At 41.1% G+C, this 10,072-nt stretch overlaps 1 protein-coding gene across 4 annotated transcripts in view; it reads left to right on the forward strand.

The window, feature by feature from the left end:
• Positions 1-10,072, forward strand: part of LOC116841461 (excitatory amino acid transporter 1) — a 21,593-nt gene that overhangs the window by 6,035 nt on the left and 5,486 nt on the right. The window lies entirely within an intron of this gene.

The raw sequence follows: 10,072 nt of genomic DNA on the forward strand, positions 1-10,072 counted from the left end.
TTTGATTTGCGTAGGCGTATTGCCTTTCAAAAACAAATATTTAATGACAGCTCGATACTCGATTTTGTCCATTTTCACAAAAACACTCACATCAACTTACTCAAACGACTGTTACATAACAACTGCGAGTCCAAAATGGCTGAAACTTCGGTGAGTAACTGTCAACAGATGAACAACGAAATTCACTAGCTTTTATTTACAAGTGCTGCTATCTTCACGTTGAGGTCGGAAACTTTTCAGACCACCCTCGTAAAGTCTCATTCAAAATTGAGAGAAAAGCGACAGTATTTTTATTCGCAAGACTTTATTCGGAGTTGACTTCGTACGAGTGAATATTTCAATCGATTGAATTACACTTTGTTTCAAACATTTTTTTCTCGACGCATTTCAAGACGTAGGCATTAGTCTAATGAGAGAACTTGTTTTTGAGCAATTTCCAGAAATCAAGCTGTCTCATTACCCCATCGATTGTATTCTGAAGCGCTCAAGTCGTGTTGAAACAAACTATACATCAAATTCACTCGCCGAATCAACGTGGAGAGTTCACTCTGTGCAAATGAAAAGTCACTCGAGTGATTCGGTGGCCACTCTACTTTTCGAGTGAAATTCCATAACGAAAAAAATTGAAGAATTCAAGTTGTCGATGCGTTCATTTTCCCAGGCAGAAAGAGAATTACAATGACATCAGAATGACGTCAAAATCACGGAGAACATGACTGAAAAAATTCACTTTTCAATTACTATTCGATCATTTTCTCGTCATTTTGACGTCATCGTGATTTTCTGTTCTACTCGGCGTAAATATTCTGGCAAACGCGCATCTTCCCCCGCGATTCGACCTAATCCCATTGCCATTAATGTAATTTGTAATCATTACGAGTTATCGGCGGACTGATAGCCAAAGTTCGACACATGTATCGGAGTTGATCTTCGCCCTGTGTTGCGCACGAATCCGCTGACGGGGTTATCTCCAGAATTCCATTTTCTGGGACGCGCGATTCTCCCGAGATCTCTTTCACAATTGACGCAAAATCGCACCGCGCGTTCCACGTAATATTCTCTCCTGCTTTTGCAGAGGTGCGACATTTTCACGCGGCACTCGTGATGTAAGCGACAGCGCGCGACAGTCTCTCCCACGAGTCGCTTCGCAGCTGTACGCACCTTCAGACTTTTAATAGCGCGCGGAATTGCCGTGCACGTTTTCGCAGCACGCGTCTTCAGCACACATTCATTTGCTCGCGACCGTCTCGTTGAGCGGCCGTAAAACGTAAAACATACACATGTCGGCACGTTAGGTCGCGTGTCGCTCTTTATTCCCGGTTGAAATGATTTTTCAATCGCGTTAACTAACTTTAATACGTGCTTTAATACGAGAGAGAGAAAGAGAGAGAGAGAGAGAGAAAAGAGAGAAACTCGTACATTCGACCTCGTCCCCTTCCGCGGCGGCACGTGTTGTTGTTATCGAATCATAAATAAGGAGTCTATGATTTATTAGTGCTGGAAGCTAATGACGTGCTCGCCTGAATGTAATATGGCACGGACCGTATGATTAAACGACGGAGAGGAAGCCGTAATTCGCAGCGTGTGTGTGTTTCAACGCGGTAACGATGCGCTTGAACTTGCCGTAATCGTAACGTCGCCGCGCGACTTTCGTGCGTGGTTCTGCGTGGTTCTGCGGCGATGAGGAATATCGCGGGAATTAGCATGGAATCGACATTAGAAAGAACGTCAAGATAACGCGTATCTTAGGTTACATCTCGTCGAATGCTGCATGTAGCGCAGCGTGTCGACAATTTGCTCAATAAGAGAATTCAGGCGAACGATGTGCGCCGCATTTTACGCACTGAGGCAATTAAATCAGCATCAGTGTCACAGTTGAGTAAAAAAGAAAAAGATCGCGTATCGCATTCAAACGACGCTAAGCGCTCTGAATAGAAGTCGCGGGTCACCGTGTAGATCCGTGGTTGATCCATTGTATGCCGCATTCAACGGTGGAGCGAGATTCATTGGCACATAATTCCATAATGGTAACAGCGGTGCTTAGCTGGCTACTCATTAAATCATTGTTGAACTCGTTCTTTACGATAAGGAACGGAGGGAGATGACGGCCGCGTGCGCTGCATAAGAATTAATCGCAAATTGTAATTAGATTGGGCGCGTAGATGCAGCTGTTGTGCAGTTACGCGGTCTGCAAATTGGCTCCTGTGTCTAAAATCTATCGAAAGGAGAATATACTTAGAGCCTGAGCGTAGAAAGACACGAACTCATATTGTGTGTGTGTCGCGTAATCGTCGTACATTTCTGTCAGGTCCATTAAAGAGAATTACAGCCAGCAAGTTTTCCAATTTACTAAAGAAATCTTCGATCCAGGCGGTCGTACGGCGAGGTCAAGACTCGCGAATTAAAATTGTGATCGCCGTCTGAATTTATTTGAAATAAATCTTTCCAAATTGGCTACATGATGAAGAATCCAAGTTTCGATTTGTTGGGAAGAACGTTCAGTTAAATCTCGCACGTCTACACGGAGAAAATATCGTAGTGGAAATTACACTAAAATTATGTTTTATTTTACAGTGTTTTATGTAAAGCTAGACTAGACACTGTAGTAAAAATTTCTATAAAAGTAGTAAATTTAACAACCTATCCCGAGTGTACGATATGAAAAAAAAGAAATATTCAAGTAATTACAATAATAAATTGCAGCAAAATGTCAAGCGTGCGTTTTGAAACCAATATTAATTTCAATCATAATCTGTGATTACAGAATTTCATACTGATCTTTACCATAAGAATTTTGTGATCTTTAAAGATTTTTATAAATTTTTGCTTCAATATTTTCTCTGTGTGCAACTGCGTCACGATTGCCACAGTTTTTCCTTGTCGAGCTATGTTAAAGGAAAACGCAATTAGATAAAAAAGGGACAAGAACTTGAGACACGTTGTGCGAGAGGATACGCCAATGAAATGCGTTATCGTGAATGCAAAAGTGTGTGTCACAGCGATTGCGCGCATTTATCCTTTACTGGATGCGTTGATAAGGAAATATATGATTCGCCGTTGTCGCTCGAAACGGCGCAACTGCAAATTTATCTTTTATCTCGTGTAATCGCGGTGCAGTCGATGCAGTAATTTGATTAGACGGGATCGCGTCTTCGTGCATTTTCGCATCGCTTGCGCGATCTCGCTCCCACAGAATCACCTGTTCCTAATGAACCTACGTTGCCGTAAACCTATCGGCGCAGAATAACAACCATCGTTTCCGTCGTTCGAATCCGCATTTCAGATTGCCGATAATTTAACGCTCAACGCCGCAAGATTGGCGGAGGATGAATTCGCTCCTCTCTTCGGTAATCCACTGTCGCTTTTCGCGAGAACCTTACTCGTCATGCGTGCCAAATGATGTCGGCTGTATAATGCGCTCACGTAACACGTGTGAAACCGGTTATTCAAGCTTGCAGACTAATCACTCAAAAACAGAGAGGTGCGACATAAATGGGCAAGTTAACTACGCGCGCGCGGCTATTAAATTTTTAATTCGAATCTCGCAGTCGCGCGATATTGGAAATCAAACGCACCTGACAGATCTCTTCGCAGTCAAGGGCTGTCGAATCTATTGAGAGAAAAAATATGTCTAAGAAATAGTAAATATTTATACGATAGGGGTACTGATAACATATTTACTTATATTAATATATAAGCTATTTTTCACATGAGAAAATATACGTTCTGTTAAAGAAAGCCTTGAAAAAAGCCAAGCTGAACTTATCATGAAAGCAATTGTTTATTTCATTTAAATAAGAGAATTTAGATTGAAGTAAATATGTTATTGGTACTCACCAAATACTATTTCTTTTAAAAATTTTTAGAAATGGATAGAAACTTTACAATTCTTTTCATTACAAATATTTTTAAAATAAATATACTCTCTATATCGAATTAATTTTTAAATTTACTAAAAATTACATTCAGATATAATTTCATATTACATTTTACATAATATATTGTTTGCGGCAAGTTTTTATTATTTTTTCATTTTTTATTTTATGTGATAAATATGAGTAAAATCTAATCTATCATAAAGAACTCGACGTTGTTGAATTTCGTGTTTTTATATATTTGAAATTATTGGAAAATTTACGTACGTCAATTTATCGGGATATTACTGTTTTTATAGATATTTCTTCTCTTAGTGTAGTTGCGATTGCCACGTTAAAAATCGAGATAAACTTAAATATATAAGACGACAAACGTATTCGTTTTCTCTCTTTCTCTCTTTTTCTCTGTGTGTGTATGTGTGTCTTTCTCTCTCTCTTCCCTATGTGAACAAGTTATTGAGCGGAGATTGCGAACGAAGTCCCGAGTATGACGGCCAATGACGTCGTTTTTCAAAATATACAAGGGAGTGGAAGACTCACCTGTACCGTAAATTTTGCACTAACCTCAATCGCAAACACTTACGTAAGTGTATTCAACAAGTTGTTTGCCGAGAAGATAATTTTGGATCTATCAACCGAGCCGAAGTGGCATTGAGCGTCTATCTCGGGCGTCACGTGTTATCTTTCCACGAAACTTTGTCAACGCATTCGCTTATGTGCTTAAATGTACTACTGCTGGAATTCTCCCGAGACAATGAAATATTCGAGATAAACGATCTTGCCATTTCTACTTCTAATCGCGCGAATCAATCCGATTCGAAATTTCAGCCCTACTTTCGATCTGAATATCTGTATATTCTGTATACGTTTAAGAACCAGTATACGTTTAATACACATGGAAACTGAAGTGTCATTTAGCACCTCAAAATACCAGAACACGTACAAAATGCCATTTGTATGTGCTAAAAGAGGTTCTCTCGGCAAAGTTAGTAGATTGAATAGAATCGAAGAGGTCGACATAGACTATGAGAGCAGACGTTAGATGGAGTGTTGAAGTGAGAAATATGATGAAAATTTCGACTTGGGCAAGCACCTCGAAGTGGCGACCTTCTTCAGCGAATTACGAGCGCTTTCGCGGCACGTGTATTTCGCAAACTCGCCGCTACTCCGACGCTTCCCATTTTATTTTTCCGGTCCATTAAGTGGCCGGGAACCGTAAAATTTTTATTTCCGACGCACGTCATCTCTCACATTAAACGAAAAAGCTTCAACCGGACGTTATTCGAGACTATCGCGTTGCCTGTGCAAGATGATACCTTTTAACCCCGGCAATCGACGCAACTCGCGAAGCGCGGCTGATTAAACGAACGTAATGTAAAACTGCGAAAAAAAAGTGGCTCGCCGGATACGCGCGGGTTCTGTCGCCAAAGTCCGGCATTAATTCTCAGGGACGACATTTTCCCAGCCCGGCCAATGGTCGGGACCGTTGTTTGTCAGTCGGGATTGTGTTTTTCAATGGTCTGGCTCGTCATGTATCTTTCATTTTCTGCCCTTCTCCTTCTCTACCGCCTACATGGCGCACTGCAAAACGCCGAGTTTCGTCACGCTATCGGCAAATTAACTGATGCAATTAAAGTCATCTCACTCGTTGTCACCGTCGTCGTCGTCGTCGTTGTTATTATCATCACCGTCGTGGTCTACCGTTCATTTACCTCGACACGTCCCAACGGACGTGTCAACAGTACGATCTCGCGACTCTGAGTTGCTATCCGCGCGCGTCGGGAATCTCGAGCGCGAAATTTCGCAAACACAGAAACTCGCCCCGCCTCAATCACGAGTCGCACTTACAGGCGTCCTTTTGCTTTTTTGGTGCTCAACGATAAGATAAAAGTACAGGTCGCCGATCGAGTATGTGGAACGCGCGGCCCGTTCGGCGTTTCACGCGACGTCGTTGAGACGGAACTTCGGCGCCAGACGGAAATAATTGAACCATCCGCGAAAACAACCATGACGAACACCCACGCTCCAAGTGGGAATTCGTTACATCTACCGTGAGAGAGGCTATCGTGTCCCTCATCGTCGGCAGCCGAAGGCTTTGTTAAGTCTGAGAATCGCCGCCATAAGGGGAGTAAAAAAATTACTGAAGATTACATATATATATCCACATATAAAATAATATTTCATTTATAGACATGTGAAAAAAATAATTGAGTAACATTGGGGGGAGAGACCTACTGAAGCCCAGTAAACTCAATAAAAATAGAAACTACTGCCAAGATAAAGCTGTTGTTATTCTTACTTAAAATTAAGAAAAAGAAACAAGCTACTGTATTTACTAGAGCTGTAGATTTTCTTTCTTTGAAGCATCGTAAAAATTCTCTGAACCGGGATAAACCGGGACATTTTGGTAAATTGGCGTCCCGGATGATGAAAAAATTCGGGACACGAGCTGAAAACTGGGACTGTCCCGGGAAAAACGTGATGTCTGGTCACCTTACATATATATATTTGTCATCATTAATACGAGTCACGGAACGGTCATTTGTTAGGCGCGTAATGCAATAGAAGCGGCCAACAGTGCATGACGCATTCCTTGTGTCCTGCTTCGCGCTTGCGTCTTGGGGTCTTATTCTTGAAAAATATCGCGATATTTTTCGAAAATAAGAGCCCTGCTCGTGTGCACGTGTCTCGTACGCGAGATCTTCCGCGGGACGACACGTTCTCGGAAGAGATACTTGGCACAGAGACTGCCGGAATGGAACGATCGCACGTCCAACATTACGGCCTCCACTTGTTCCGCATTTTCTTCGAGTTACGCGATATCTTTCCGCGCGCGAATCTCCCTTTGAAATCGAATCGAGATCCGCGATATCTCGACAATAACCGCTTCGCGATACACGCTGATACATACGCGCGATATCGTTCCAGCGGCGGCGATGGAAGCCGGAAAACGGACTGAAAAAGCCCATATACGCAGAAAAATGTCCTTCTGCCGCTAAGAAAAATGATTACTCGATTACTTGCTTTCCTCCTTTTGAGTGATGATTATCTTCAATAAAGAATATTTTCCGGTAATAGTCTTAAAATATACACTAAAAGAAAAAAAAATAATAAGTATAAAGACGAACTGTTGTAATAGATTTGCGGATATATAAACTTCTAAAATACTCGAGACAAGTACTGGATTGTGTAATAAGAAATTTTAGATTTTTTCCGACAAAACGACACGATTGTCTTCACGTTGTTGTCATTTTATTAAACAGTATATATATCACTTTAATCTGTATCTTCCGTTATCTTTCGCATTGTTTCGCAAAATTATAACAACAAAAATACAATTGTTTCCTTTTACCACTGGCAGAGATGCGAGAAGTTTCTTATTACATCTATCCTCACATCCAATAATAGATAGTTACTTAAAAGTTGTATATATTTTTCTGTGTGTGAGAAAAGAGATTAGATACAAAAATGTGCCGCATCCCGATGGTCGATGACGTAAATGCGGCTAAAATCTTTACACAAGTGGATATCCATGACCTCTTTTTTCATTTCAGCCACGCGCAACAGTTGACTTCCATCTCTTGGTCAAGGTGTGCGCCATTGGTACCTGTAAGGGTATCTGTATCGCGCGTACATTTCGTAACACCTAGATTCAAGGTGAACAGTCGACTGATTCTTCTTTTCTCTTGCATTTCGACAACTACACTCCTTCGTAGGGCTCTTTGGCCTTTTATGTGTGCTTCCTGTGCCTCGCACACAAACACGTTCGACGAATCTCACGTTGAAATCTCGCGTCGCCTCGATTTGAGGCCGAGGAGGACCGAGTTACAATAATCGTCGCGCTCGCGTGACTCGCTTGGACGCGTGCATTTATTTATATCACGTGGACCGTGCTGGTGAATATGTAAAGGTAACCTACGCATAATCATCTATTAATAATCAGAAACACTTCCGACGTGTGTGTTAGCCAAGATATCCCGTGCATTCTCTCGACTAGCAACTGGTCCCCGGATCGAAATTTCCTCTGATCAGCCTTTCGCTCACTCACAAGTAAACCTACGCAAAAGTTACACTCCGATTTCTTTCTAATTTGGCACAAATGTAGAAGTACAAAACATATTTAGGTCATATTTTTTCATTTTGGCTCACTTTGAATTTCATGGGCTGTTTATAGCTTTTTAATGTTCTTACTCCTATCATCAACAAAAATACATAAGAAATAAAATTGAATACAAGATATAATAAATTTTGTTAAATAATTTTAACAAAATCGGCAAAGCTGAGACATGAACTATTCTAAATTTCTTTAGCCGAGATTCCAATTAAAATATTTCATCTCTGTGCCAAATTAGTCAAAAATGGTTCGAATCTCGGCCAAGCCGAAATCCGACAACTTTAATTAAAATTTTAACAAAATCGGCATAGCTGAAACACGAACCATCCCAAATTTTTTTAGCCGAGATTCTAACCAAAATATTTCAAATCTATGCTAAGTTAGTTAACATCGTTTTAAGGCTCCTGGCTTTTCGTATTGTCTATCTCTTTCTAATGACGTCAGAAGCAAGAAAATGTATGCTAAAAATTCTTATGAAATATATTGAAATAAAAATATTCATAAAGTAACACTTGCAATCGATTAGACAAATTTGTAAAATATTCCGTGCACTGCCCTTTTACTCTAACAATCAATAATTTATTATAAATTAATTGAGTAGAAATAGGCGAAAAAATAGAAAATGAATTGTATGTCACGTTAATTTACAACAAATTATTGATTGTTAGAACAAAAGGGGAGTGCACGGAATATCTTACAAATTTGTTTAATCGATTGCAAGTGTTACTTTATGGATATATATTTTTATTTTAACATATTTCGCAAGAACTTTTAGCATGCATTTTCTCGTTTCTGACGTTATTAAAAAGAGATAGACAATGCGAGGGGCCAGGAGCCTTAATGTTCTCACTCATTTGACATATTTATAATCAGCAAACCAAAAATGCCTATATCTTGCATTCAATTTTATTTCTTATGCACTTTTGTTGCACTTGTTAATGGTGGAGAGGAGTGAGAACATGCAAAAACTATAAACTGTCCGTGAAACTCAAAGTGGGCCGAAATGAAAAAAATATGATGTAAATATTTTTTGTACTTCTACATTTGTTCAAATTAGAGAGAAATCGGAGTATATCTTTTGGGTAGGTTTATTTGTCAGTCGGCCGCTTATAAAGACGCGAATTAAAGCGAATTAAAGTGTTGGCTTCCAGTCGGCGAGAAAAAATGATAGTACAAAAGCGTCGTATATCTCTCGGGGCAATAATAAATCAATTTTTCCGCCGAGCGTTCCAGCGATTTGCCCGAAAAAAAGCGACAACTCCATGTTATCGGATTAACATGACACAAACGCGATATTAAATCACATTATCCGCTTAATTCCGTAATAACCATAAACTGATAACAATGCCAACAATGATGCGTTCTTGTAATTGGCTCGGATGCATACATACACATTGCGACAATGGAAAGATCGGCAGATCGTTATCTGCCGGCGTTAATAAAGTTTGCCCATGACAATACGCCGCAGTGTGTGATTTCTTCAACGTCCCGTCGCGTGCGTGTCTCAGTGTAACACCACTTGGGCGCTATCGATGCTTCCGTCTATCATCGAGGCATCGCGCAACGAACAAGGCGATTCGCGACGAGGGATTTCTCAATTATTCAATTCGTCAGCGTGATCTTGGTCGATGGCAGCGTGTCGCACCGGTTCGAGTTGGAATTGTCGTATTTTCCCACACGCGCGCGTGCTTCTTGCAATTATTGTGTCGTCTGCGGCCTTTTCTCGTGAATACTGATTGCGCAGCGTGCGCACCTCATAGAAGCCGAGAGAGGCCGAAGCTTGTCAGAAAATAGTCGATGACTTAAAACAGTTCGCGACCAACCGCGGAAGAGACCGGTAATCTTTTCGCCAGACCTGTGGGAATCCCGCGACACTGAAGAAACGCTCTGCCAGAGGAGAGATCGTCGCGCGAACTGTCGCCGCCAATCGAGAATCGAACGTTAATGTTTGCGCGCGTATCCGCGCGAGCGAGTGTTAATTGCCGCGGTATATTGTGCTTGGAATAGACACGAAAAGCGCACGTGGGGAAATATCTCCTCTTGTTTGTGATTCGTCGCACGATTGTCCCCCCCCCCCCCCCCC

Source organism: Odontomachus brunneus, unplaced genomic scaffold (assembly GCF_010583005.1).
Source record: "Odontomachus brunneus isolate Ranch 3 - 2012 unplaced genomic scaffold, Obru_v1 Obru_scaffold_015, whole genome shotgun sequence".
In the NCBI taxonomy this organism is placed as follows: domain Eukaryota; kingdom Metazoa; phylum Arthropoda; class Insecta; order Hymenoptera; family Formicidae; genus Odontomachus; species Odontomachus brunneus.